The 13,699-nt window shown below is 42.2% G+C and overlaps 1 pseudogene; it reads left to right on the top strand.

The window, feature by feature from the left end:
- Positions 1-5,603: 5,603 nt before the first annotated feature.
- On the top strand, positions 5,604-6,514 carry LOC124098767 (26S proteasome non-ATPase regulatory subunit 7-like; annotated as a pseudogene).
- The last annotated feature ends 7,185 nt before the right edge of the window (positions 6,515-13,699 follow it).

Below are 13,699 nucleotides of genomic sequence, written 5' to 3'. Positions count from 1 at the left end.
CATTGACAAGGGTAAAGTAAGAAGGGAAAGGAATAGGACCCATTTAGCATGTACCTGCTAATGTGTAATGATGGGTGCAGCATTCATTTATTTTATAAATATGAATTATGTTTATTACACTGTATTGCATTGGTAGGCAGTACCACAGACCTGCCTTGTTTTAAGCACATTCCATGTATTAGCACATTTATTTTCCACACCAACCTAGTGAGGTCTGACCAAGCATTAGTCCCACATCACAGGTGAAGAGACTGGAACCCAAAGAACTCAAGGGATGCACCCAGGGAGTGCTGCTTAGAAGAGTCTCTTTCTCTCTCTTAGTTCATTGCATTCACACATAGCCTGGTGATGAAGGTCCTACTATTATCCTCATTCTCCAAGTAAGGAACCCAGATCCAGAAAGAATGTAGGGGCATTCTCCCCCCCCCCTACATGCACAGCCAAGAGGGGCTGCGTAGAGTATTCATTCCACCTGCATTCTGCACACCCCTCCTCCTCAGCCCTGCACTGTGAAGTAGATGCAATCAGTGCCCCCATTTCACAGATGAGGAAACAGGTTTAGAGGATTCAAGTGACTTAATCAAGATTATCCAGAACATAAAAGGCATAACTGGCATTTGAACTCATGTCTGTTTTACTGTAAGGTCCATTTTCTTGCTTCCTATGCCAAGGTGGAGGGCCAATGGGAGTGAGAGCAGGAGAGAGAGAAGATCACACACAGGCAGAGCAAGTCACAGAAGCAGCCAGAAGGATTGGCCTTGAATATAAGGTGAGCATTCCCTCTACTGCCTTGTACTCACTGTGGAGGTTCATGGGATCACTGGGCAGATGGCTGTGTCTTGCCCACCCATGTGCCTTTCAAAGTCAAGTGCACTTCATAGCCTCTGCAGTTTGGTGGTCATGATCTGCCCTCCATGACCCACTCCTCTTAGGCACAGGAGACTGGACCTAGACAGCCCCCCAGAGTCTGGCCAGATCCCCCAGATGATGGGTCATGTGATAAGGGATGGACATCACGGACAGCAGCCAACAGTGGGGCAGGAAGAGTGGCAGCAGGCAGGCAGAGTGGGCATGTGAGCTTGCCATAGCTTTCCTTGATCTCCTGGAAGTAGCATTATAGTTGGTTTTGGTTTGATCCAGTCTGCCAATTCTTATCTTTTAAAAAATCAGCTGTATTAGGGCTGGGGATATAGCTCAGTTGGTAGAGTGCCTGTCTCACATGCACAAGACCCTGGGTTCAATCCCCATCACCACAAAAAAAAAAATCAGCTGTATCAAAGTATAATATACACACAGTAAAATTTACCCCTTTGAAATACAGTTTGGTTAATTTTGATAAATGTCAGTTACCACCAAAATCAAGCTATAAATCATTTCTGCCAGTTCCCCAAATTCTCTCCTACTACTTTGCAGTCAATGACTGTCTCCATGCCCTGGCCTCTGTCCACCACTGATCTGCTTCATTTAGGCAGTCTAATTTTTGAGATTCATCCTGTTTTGTGCATGTGTGTACCAGTAGTCTGTTCCTTTTATTTTTATTTCTTTTTGTGGTTTTGGGGATTAAATCCAGGGCCTTGTGCATGTGAGGCAGGCACTCCACCAACTGAGCTATATCCCCAACCCAATGTGTTCATTTTCATTGACAAGTAGTATTCCTCTCTTTGGATGTATCAGATTGTGGTTAGGTATTCACTCATTGAAGGTTGTTTCCAGTTTTGGAGTGTATGAATAGAACTCCTGTAAATATTCATGTGCAGGCTTTTGTGTGAACATGCTTTTTCACTTGTCTAAGGTTAACTAGGTTAGTAGCCAAGAACTGGGTTTCTGGGTCATATGGCCAATTTATGTTTGTCCATGTTTGTCTTTTTTTTTTTCCAGCACTGGGAATTAAACCCAGGGCCTAGTACATGCTAAGCAAGTGTATCATTGAGCTACATCCCCAGCCCTAAGTTGCTGAGGCTGTCCTTGAACTTGGAATCCTCCTGCCTCAGCCTCCTGAGTAGCTGGGATTATAGGCATGTGCCACAATGCCCAGTCCCATCTTCGTCTTTTTAGCAGTAGAGTTTGATTACATTTATGATGATTGCTGTTCTATTTGGATTTATTGGTCCTTCTTTGCCCTGTTTTCCCAGTTCCTCTCCCAGATGCAGAATCCATCGCTGCCACAAGTGCCTCCTAACACCCAAACCATGGAGGCTGGACACAGGAACCTCCTTGATGCCCAGCAGGAACACAACTGCCTTCCCATAGCATCTCAAATCTTCCTGAGGGCACCAAATTTGTCTCCCAAAGCCCAGCTGTATGGAAGTCAGAGGTGAGAATGAAGACTGAGAGCAGGTGACAGGCCCAGGCACACCCTCTGTTGTAGGTCATCTCTCAGATGGATTGAGTTTGCTTTCTCATTTCATTTCCCGTCTGTTTATTTAAAAGCACTGTATGAATTTTTTAATAGTTACTTTAGCTATTTTAACATGCATTCTTAACAAAGTCTAAAGTTAATCAATATATCCACTCCAGTGGTTATAATGTAGATCCACAAATTCTTTGATATCCCTCTCCTCAAGAGGTGGTGCCCAATGCCCCTCCCTGTGAGTACTGACTGGACTTGGTACCTGGCTTCTAATGAGTCAGAGAAAGCAGAAGTGACAACTTTGGGGAGCAGGTCATAAAGGCACCACTGCTTCACTTCCTCTCTTGTATTACTTTTTGGGAAAAGCCAGCTACCACACTGTGAGGACACTCACCAGCCCTGCAGAGGCACTCACATGGGATGGAAAGAAAGTGTCCCACCTATAACCATGTTACCATTTTGGAAATGGTTTCCTGGGACTGGGATGTGGCTCAGTGTTAGAACATGTGCTTAGCACATGTGAGGCCCTGGGTTCCATCCCCAGCACCAAAAACGAAAACATCCATGCTTTCCTGTGACTTCAGTGCTGACCAACATCCTGAGTGAAACTGCATGAGACACTTTCAGTTGGAACAATCCAGCTAAGCCACTCCTGAATCCTCACCCACAGAAATTGTGTGATGATAAATAGTTATTGTTTTTTTAAAAACTATTACATATTGGAGCCTAGGAGCTCAAGGCCAGCCTGGGCAACATAGTGAGAGTCTCAAAAAAATATATATATATATATATGGCTTTTCTCCCAGGGATTTGCTTTGTTTATGTATGTAAGGAAGGCAGTACAAGTTTCTTTTTTTAATTTTTTTTCTTTTCTCATTTTATTTCTTATTTTTTGGTACTGGGGATTGAACCCAGAGGCCTATACCACTGATCCACATCTCCAGCCCTTTTTTTGGGGGGGCGGAGGGTACCAGGATTGAACTCAGGGGCACTTGACCCCTGAGCCACATCCCCAGCCCTATTTTGTGTTAAATTAGAGACAGGGTCTCACTGAGTTGCTTAGCATCTCGCTTTTGCTGAGGCTGACTTTGAACTTACAATCCTTCTGCCTCTGCTTCCTGAGCTGTTGGGATTACAGGCGTGGGACACTGCACCTGGCCCTTTTTGTTCTTTATTTTGAGACAGGGTCTAAGTTGCCTAGGTTGGGTTTGAATTTGCATCCTCCTGCCTCAGCCTCCCCAGTCACTAGGATCACAGATATGCACCACAATGACCAACTAATAAGGAAGTCCAAGTTTCTAATTTGTTATTTGGCTACACAACTAGGAGAACATGAAGCCCTGGTTACCACCTCATGTACCCTAGAATTTCCATTTGTCCCTCAGAAGTGACAGACTTCTGACCAGTCACTCCTTGGGATTATCCTTAGTCTTGTCCTCTCCACAGTCTTCTGGGCTTCCTTTCTTTAGGCCTGTCTTTCTGCTGATGCCTTTCACTGGAAGCTCTCCACAAAGTTCTCTGTGCACCTTTGTTCCACAGCTAACAAATTCAACTGCCTCTTTGTCAAGTGACCCCCCAGGACCAGGGCCCCTACCCTCTGGGTCAGGAGGTGGAATCAGCATCTTCTATGTGTCACTCAGCCATTTTGTGTTCATCACCAACTCATTTGCCAATGGCCAATGACTCACTGTCTTCTCTTCCTGGACAACATCCCAACCTTTCAATTTCTTGGCGTTTTTATCTCTCAAGACTTTGTTATCTCACCTCAACATCCTCCTTCATGTTAAATCCCAAATGCTAATCCTCTGGGCACAGCCTCCACTCTGTTCCTTCCAGTTCTCCAACTTCCTCCCTGTTATCACTCCTGTGTTTGGACTAGGTACCAAATATATGAGTTCCCACTTGGTTTTTCTCTTCTACATCCTACCTTGGCCCCACCATGTATCTCTTCAATTTGCTTCAGTTTATCTATTTAAAGGAGGACTCTGGTAGGAAAGAAGAAGGCACTAATCTCAGCTAATCTGCCTGAGCTCCAGGGAACCTAGAATCAGAGGATTTTAAGCAGGTCAAGGGCCTAAGTTGTCTAATCCACAATGCGACCTCCACCTCTGAGCTACTGTTATGAGGACTCCTGTTACCACCAACCAGTTCCTATTCTGTCTCTTCTGAGGCCATCTTTTCCTCATCTCTTTGCTTCTGCTTAATCCTAGCTTTGCTTCTCCTGGCTTCTACTGCTTTATGACAAGCACACATGGCTTTTCTCCATGTGCCCATTAGCTTTTAATCTCACTGCAGTTCAAGTTCCAAGAGAAGAAAGTTGATTGGCTCAAATACTTGGTATCCTTGTTTTGGCAAACCCTTTATGCCAAGTAACTGCATTGGCAACTGGCCAGTCTATAGAGGTGGCAGTTCTTGGCCAGGCACTGGCTCCTGATCCAAACAGGTAAATCCAAGGTTAGTCCAGGCCAATGGGATACACACTATATATTCTATATATACTGCTATGGACTGAATGTTGTGCCCCCCACCTAATTCACATCTTGAGGCTCTAACCCCAAGTGTGGCAGTATTTGAAGATGGAGCCTCAAAAGAACTAAGAAATGAGCTCATAAGTGAAAGGCTCGGATTCCCATAGGGTTGAAAGTGTTCAATCCCCTGACCCACCATAGGAGTACACAATGAGCAGGTGGCCATCTGCAAATCAAGAAGAGAGCCCTCACCAAGAACTGACCCTGCTGCACCTTGATCTTTCTTTTTGTTTTCTTTTTTGTTGTGCTGCGGATTGAACCCAGGGCTTTGTGCATTCGAAGCAAGTACTTTACCAATTGAGCTATATCCCCAGCCCCTGATCTGGGATTTCTGACCTCCAGAACAATGAGAAAATAAATGTCCATTGTTTGAGCCACCTAATCTAAGTCATGGGCAGCTGCTGTAGGGAACTATCTATGTCTTGGCTAGCCTGTCTACACATGTCAACATCATCCATTCTTTTGGTTTTCCTTTATACTCAGGTGATAAAGCCTCAAGGTTTGAACAGGATTGCCCATGACTCTGTCTGGTTGTTAGATCATGATTATTTGGAAAACACGTAGGCAGTGTTTAAGAAGGTTAATGTCAGAGAAAGAATAATTGGTTGGCTAGGGGCTGGGGCTGTAGGTCAGTGGCAGTGTGCTTGCCTATCATGCTAAGGCATTAGGTTCAATCCTCAGCACCACATAAAAATAAACAAATAAAATAAAGGTATTCTATCTGACTACAACTACCGAAAAAAATTTTTTTAAAGAATCATTGGTACCACCCAGGCCCTAAACAACTACGAAAGAATGACATTGCCATCAATGAACTCATGAAAACATACTGCCCTAACTCAGTATTGGTCATTATCATGCAAAGCCAAAGAACCTGGGGCTGCCCACAGAAACATATATTTCAGGCGAAGAAGTTCATGATGATAGAACTCCAACCTTGAAAACATTTGAGCATGTGACTGGGAAAATTGGAGCAGAAGAAGCTAAGGAAGTTGGGGTTGAACACTTATTGTGAAACATCAAAGACGGTACAGTGGGCAGTCTTTCCAAGTGGATCACAAATCAGGGCCATGGTTTGAAGGGACTGAACTCCAAGTTTCTAGATATCAGGAGCTACTTGGAAAAAGTAGCCACAGGCAAGCTGCCCATCAACCACCAGATCATCTACCAGCTGCAGGACATCTTCAACCTGCTGCCTGATGTCAGCCTGCAGGAGTTTGTCAAGGCCTTTTACCTGAAGACTAATGACCAGATGATGATGGTGTACTTGGCCTCGCTGACCCGCTCCGTAGTTGCCCTGCACAACCTCATTAACAACAAGATTGCCAACCGGGATGTAGAGAAGAAAGAAGGGCAGGAAAAAGAAGAGAGCAAAAGGATAGGAAAGATGACAAAGAGAAGAGAAAGATAAGGAAAAGAGTGATGTGAAGAAAGAAGAGAAAAAGGAGAAAAAGTAAAACGTGTAGCTTTTTTTAATTTGTAAATTAAAATCTTATAAACTAAATCAATGTGCCACTAGAGGGTTCTTTTTCACTTTCAGTGCTTATTAAAAGGCTGTCCTGATGAGAGCTCTCTGCCTCCAATCATTCTTGCTGTGGCATTATGTGATGTAAATGACAGAGGGACTGATCTCCAACTCAGACTGCAGCCTCAGCTGCTGTGCATTGGGAATTATGATAGCTCAGGCTTCAGATCATGTGAGAAAAGTGAAAAGACAACAACATAATATTTTTGGTACTCTTCATTCTTTATAAACAAGAGTTGAATTTTCCCCTTCTTGAGAGATTCTTGGGGGGTCTTTTTCTGATAATTGGCAAAATTGCTAAATGGAATGTGTGGATCCTGTATGTTCTCTGGCTTGTAAATCTTGAGTTCTGACACTTCTGAACTCTTGAGAACCACACTACATTTTGGACCTGCAGTTCTGCAGTCTCACGACCTAGGGTCCAGCTTCATGTGTTGTTTACCTTCAAAGACACAATTAAATGCTTTTTTATAAAGTGGTGTCTTGATGAGGGAATGCCATGGGCAGCTTAGGAGGTGCCATACAGAAAGCAGGGAGATTAAATGGAGATTTTTTTTTTTACATTTAATCTCATTTTTATTTCTTTTAGGTTTCTGTTTTTCTGGAACTAGACAAAACAGTTCTAAAGTACTCATGGAAAAATAAACAAGCAAGAATTGCCAGGAATATGCAAAGCAACAAGGGGAAACTTAAATGGAGATTTAGCTACTAAATGTGGGACACTCTGGGTTTTCTTAGCCCACTCTTTTCCTCAAGTGCGGAAGTCAGCCCCAACTATCAGCCTGAAGAGCTTTCTCTGGAGTTGGTTATGGTTTGGATCTGGAATATCTCCCCAAAGAACCGTATATTCTTAGTCCTAAGATCAGAGCTTTTGGGAAGTCGCGGAACCTTTAAGACAAGAGCCTAGTGGGAGATCTTCTAGTCATTGAAGGCATGTCTTCAAAATAAATAGTGAGGCTCAGCCCCTTCAACTTCCTCCTTTTTTCATCACAGCTATGAGGTGAGAATGGGCCAGGTGATCATGGGCTGAAACTTCGGAAACCATGAGCCAAAATAACCTTTTCTCTCTGCAAATTGTTCATCTCAGATATTTGTTACAATGACAGAAAGGTGACTAACAGACTTCCCCAATAAAACATCCCAACTAGATCCCCATACAGCTAAGCTCACATCAATAAGCTCATCCTTTCCAAGGAGCTCTTTAGTGCCCAATTTGTAATATGAGAAGACAACCAGGATCACCAGACATCTGAGAAAAGTCTCTAATGTGACAGCAAGAAAGAGAAAAGCAATCGATGAAAAACAACTATGTAGATAAGAAAAAAAAAATTTCCTGGATGGGCACATGACATACGCTTGTAATCCCAGTGACTTGGGAGGCTGAGATAGAAGTTCTCAAGTTTGAGAGCAGACTCAGCAACTTAGGTAGACCCTATCTCAAAATAAAATAAAATATGGGCATGGTGCACATGCTTGTAATCCCAGAGACTCAGGAGGCTAAGACAGGGGGATCATGAGTTCAAAGCAAAGCAGCCTCAGCAATTTAGCAAGGCCCTAAGCAACTCAGCAAGACCCTATCTCTAAATAAAATAGAAAAGGGGCTAGGGATGTGACTGAGTGGGAAAGTATCCCTGAGTTCAATCCCCAGTACCAAAAAAAATAAAATAAAAATAAAAAGGGCTGAGGGTATAGATCAGTAGTAGGGCACCTCTAGGTTCAAGTCCCTCATACCAAAAAAATAAAAAATAAAAAAAGAAATAAAATGAATACATTTTCAGGGCTGGGGGTGTTGTTCAGAGCTAGAACACTTGCTTATCACATATAGGGCCCTGGGTTCCATCCCCAGCATTACAAATACACATGCATATGTACAGAGATATTTTTTCTAAAAATCCCTTCAGGAAGATAATAGAATGTAAATATATCTATGAAACAAGAAAAGGATGCTACAAAAAGTAACATGTAGAGTACAAACAAGTGCTTTCTGTGGGAACACAAATTAAAATTTCAGTAGATGGACATTTTGCTTCTGAAAGGAACTAGAAAGTTAAGACAACATCACTCCCACCATAGCTACAAGAAGGAGATGGATAACCTACAAAATCCTATAGGGTACCCATCTATTGTGTGGCTCAGGCTGACCTTGAATTACTGGGCTGTAGCCATCCTCCTCCCTCAGCCTTCCAATTAGCTGGAACTACAGATGCCTGGAAACATCTTATTTTAAGCCCACCAGGAAACTGAAGTTAGGAAGAAAAAAGAATACAAGTCAGAAAAATCCCTTTCTAGGAGAAAAGATGGCTGCTTTTATCCTTGGCAGGACAGCAGCAGCAGAAAGAGACTGCCCTAGAATGTGTAAGAATCTTTTAATAAATGTTAAAAGGTTGGGTGTGGGATGACATGATGGGTAGCCAAATCTCCAGGTCCCTACAACTCGACAGTTTTTATTCTCCCACCTACTCCTTTCCATGGGTCTTCATCAAGAAATTCTGGAGGCAGGTGAGCAGAGAGACCTCTCTGAGGCACAGATGTGCTGAGACTGCCAAAGTGTGAATGCAGGTCAGGGGAATGGAGAGAAGCCCCACTGGTACATCAGGCCTTGCAGTTACATGAAGCAGCAGCAACGAGAACTGCAGAAGGGTAGAAGAGCTGAGAAAGACCATTCCCTGGCTGAAGGGTTTGCCAAAGACTTAAGGCAGGATGGAGAACTAAGAGAAAGGTTAACCCTCTAAATCTCACTCTAAGTACAAAGCAGAAGCCAGTGAAACGGAGACAAAACATGCCTGGAGCACACGATTGTGGGTCTACTAAAGTCTAAGCATGGGGCAGGACAATGAACAAAAATCCTCCAGGCACTTTCATCACAAGTTCTGCTATACAGAGGTTCTGATCCTGCTCTGAAGTAATTTGACATCTGTAGGAAACTGAATCCATCTGAAGCAACAAGAAACCCAGACACAGCTTAACTATAGACAAGACTGACTCAGTACGATTCTATAAGACACAAAGACAGACAAACACACACACACACACACACACACACACACACACACCCTAGTCATCTGGAAGAAGAGTCATTCCCCCCTCTTCTTTTTGGCAGTGCTGAGATCAAACCCAGGGGCCTCACAAATACTAGGCAAGTACTCTTGCGGTCCTTTTTATAAGATTTGGAGACAGGGCTTCATTAAATTGCTGAGGCTAGCTTTTGAACTCCTGCCTCAGCCTCCCGAACCTCTGGGATTACAGACATGAGCCACAGCACCTGGCAATACACTGATTCTTTACTGCTTGAAGTTAAAATAATAACAATATAATTTGAAATTGTCCTTTTGTAGCCTAGCATAGTGATGCACAACTGTAATCCCAGTGGCTTGGGAGACTGAGGCAGGAGGATTGCTAGTTCAAAGTCAGCCTCAGCAATAGTGAGGCCCTTAGCAACTCAGGGAGACCCTGTCTCTAAAAATATAAAAAGGGCTGGGGAGGGCTGGGGCTATGGCTCAGTGGTGGAGCACTTGCCTAGCACATGTGAGGTACTGGGTTCAATCCTCAGCACCACATAAAAATAAATAAATAAAATATTGGGGCTGGGGGTGTGGCTCAAGCGGTAGCGCTTGCCTGGCATGTGTGTGGCCTGGCTTCGATCCTCAGCACCACATACAAACAAAGATGTTGTGTCCGCCGAAAACTGAAAAATAAATATTAAAATTCTCTCTCTCTCTCTCTCTCTCTCTCTCTCTCTCTCTCTCTCTCTCTCTCTCTCTCTCTCTCTCTTAAAAAAAAAGGGCTGGGGATGTGGCTCGGTGTTTAAGTTCCCCTAGGCTGAATCCCTAGTATATATGTGTGTGTGTCTGTGTGTGTGTGTATACACATACATATATATGACTATATGAATGAACATTTAGAAATTAAAAGTTTCTGGGCATGGTGGCACATGTCTGTAACCCCAGCAATTCAGGAGGTTAAGACTGGAAGATCTCAAGTTTCAGGCCAGCCTCAGAATGTTAGAGAGGACCTGTCTAAAAATAAAACATAGAATGGGTTGGGGACGTGGCTCAGAGGTAGAGCACCACTGAGTTCAATCCCAGATACCAAAAAAGGTCAATAAACAAGACAAAATACTTTAAAATTCATTTCCTCCCAATCAAAACAAATAAAAAAGAAAAACAAGAGTAACAAAAATCCATCAATATGGTATATGTGGGCTGGGTTGTATCTTTAAAGCACACGCCTAATATGCATGATACCCTGGGTTGAATCCCTAGCACCACACACACAAAACAGATACTATACATAAACACGAAGATAACAATAAGTATATTAAATATAAATAAACTAAATGGAGTAAAACTCGGTTCCAGCCAGGCATGGTGGCACACGCCTGTAATCCCAGTGGCTGGTAGGCTGAGACAGGAGGATCGTGAGTTAAGCAACTCAGTGATACCCTGTCTCTAAATAAAATATAAAATAGGGCTGGGGATATGGCTCAGTAGGCAAGGACCCTCAGTTGTTCAGTACCCAGTACCAAAAAAACAAACAAAACACCAAAACAAAACAAAAAAACCCTCTGTTCCAGCCATTATTATTTTAAAAAATATTTTTAGTTGTTGATGGACCTTTATTATTTATTTATTTATATGTGGTGCTGAGAATCGAACCCAGTGCCTCACACATGCTAGGCAGGTGCTCTACCACAGAGCCACAACCCCAGCTCTGTTCCAGCCATTATTGCATAACAAATTGCCCCAAATTTAATGTTTTAAAATAACAACTACTGGGCTGGGGTTGTGGCTCAGTGGTAGAGCACTCGCCTAGCATGTGTGAGGCACTGGGTTCTATTCTCAGCACCACATATAAACAAATAAATAAATAAAGGTCCATTGACAAAAAATATATATTAAAAAAAATAAAATAACAACTACCATTTTTTATATTGCTCATAGTTTCTGTGAGCCAAGAATATGGGAAACAAGTTCCCCAAATACTTAAATATGAAATTTTAATATGATTCAGAAGTACCAATCCTATGTATATCCTGAAAACAAACCAAGGAACAAGAACTCAAACTGATGATTTGCCCATGTTTATTGCAGCATTATTCATAGTCATCAAAATGTGGATTCAGGGGCTGGGGCTGTAGCTCAGTGGTAGAGTGCGTACCTAGCATGTGTGAGGCACTGGGTTCGATTCTCAGCACCACATAAAAATAAATAAATAAATAAATGTATTGCTGTCCATAAAAAAAAAAGTGGAAGCAGTCAGAATGTCCACCAGCAGATGAGTGGCTTAAACAAAACATATCTATCCAAATAGTAGAATATCGCCCACCTCAAAAGGAGGGAAAATGGATACATGTGCCAACAACACGGATGAACCTTGAAAGTACTGTGGTAAGTAAAAGCCAGAGGATAGATATTGTATGACCCCACTTATATGAAAGACCTAGAACAGGCAAATTCATGGAGACAGAACTATTAGAGGCTGCCATGCCAGGGAAGGGCAAATGTAGAGCTTCTGCTTAATGGGTATGGAACTTCTGATTGTGTCGTAAAAATGTTTTGGAAACACACAGTGATGATAGTTGTTCAATACTGGGAATATAATGAATGACACTCAATTGCACATTTTAAATATATATATATATATAATTTCTCTACCTATATCTACATCAGACACTTAAAGTGATAGATTAAATGACTGAGTCATAGATTGATAGATCACAATTGTCTCAAAGGCATTTGGGAAGGGCTCAGACAGTTCTGGTTCAGGGTCCTTCATATGGTCACTGTTAGACAGATAGGGGCTGAGGCTGAAACAGTGTAACACTAGAGCAATTTATTGCTGTTTGGGCCTCTCTCCTTCATGTTGCCTCTGAGCCCTTCTGTGTTTTCTCTCCATGGTGGCTGGTTTGGGCTTTCTCATAGATGATGGGGAAGCTGGACTTCTCTGTGGCCTTGACAGGCCAGTATCTCTGCTAACAAAGCAGAAGCTGCATTCCTTCTTCTGACCCAGCCTCAAAAATCAAGCAGCACTTTTACCATATTCTCTTAATTATAAGCCAAGTCACAAGCCTGCCCAGATTATAGAGGGGAGGGTTAAATTCCACCTCTTGATGGGGAGGTGGCAAGGTTCCAGAAGAGCATGTGGGATGGGAGATAGTGTTGGGGCTACCTTTGAAAAACACAATCTGCCACACACCAGTTAAAAGGCAGAGACTGTCAGGCTAGACAAAATAGCTATATGTTATTTACAAGAAGCACATTTTGAGCATAAAGATACAGACATGTTGAAAGTAAAAGTATGAAAAAGACATATCAAGCAAACAGTAGCATAAGCCACAGTAGAATTCAAGACAGAGTATTACCAGAGCTGAGCAGCTTTTCATAATGAAAGAGACAAAAAAAATCAAGAAAACATAATCATTTCAAGCATATAAGCACCTCATAACAAATCTCCCAATGAAACAAAAATTGATAACACTAAAGGGTTCTAGAAATAGATTCAAAGATTTTAATATCACTTTCTCATGTGCATGTATGCTTGTGTAACAAACAATCTGACTTTTTCACTTAAATAATGGAATTTTAAATAGTGACATATATAATGGTCATTGCAGGACTGAATGAAAAAAAAATATATATATATATATATATATATATATATTTAATTAGAGCATTATAGTTATTCACAGTAGCTGGATAGATTTTGACAAAATCATACATGCCTGGAATTTTATTTATTTTTTAAATTTATTTTTTAGTTTTAGGTGGGCACAATATCTTTATTTTATTTTTTTATCTTTATGTGGTGCAGAGGATTGAACCCAGGGCCTCGCACTTGCTAGGCGAGCGCTCTACCGCTGAGCCACAATTTCAGCCCCTCTTTATTTTATTTTTATGTGGTGCTGAGAATTGAACCCAGGGCCTCATGTATGCTAGGCAAGCACGCTACCACTTGAGCCACATCCCCAGCCCCCTGGAATTTTATTTCAATGCCCATTCCCTCTTTTCCCCCTCCCCTCCTTCATCCTTTTTTTCTTCCCCTACTCTACTGATCTTCCTTTGTCTCCTTATTTATTTATTTATTTTAAAATAATTTTAGTTGGGGCTGGGGATGTGGCTCAAGTGGTAGCGCGCTCTCCTGGCATGCGTGCGGCCCGGGTTCGATCCTCAGCACCACATACAAACAAAGATGTTGTGTCCGCCGAAAACTAAAAAATAAATATTAAAATACTCTCTCTCTCTCTCTCTCTCTCTCTCTCTCTCTCTCTCTAAAAAAAAATGATTTCAGTTGTCAATG

This window comes from Marmota monax, unplaced genomic scaffold (genome assembly GCF_021218885.2).
Source record: "Marmota monax isolate L192 unplaced genomic scaffold, Marmota_monax_Labrador192_F-V1.1 WCK01_AAM20220418_F8-fsc00142, whole genome shotgun sequence".
Taxonomy (NCBI): Eukaryota; Metazoa; Chordata; class Mammalia; order Rodentia; family Sciuridae; genus Marmota; species Marmota monax.
Note: the sequence above shows the minus strand (reverse complement) of the source record. Positions and strands in the feature narration are given on the sequence as shown.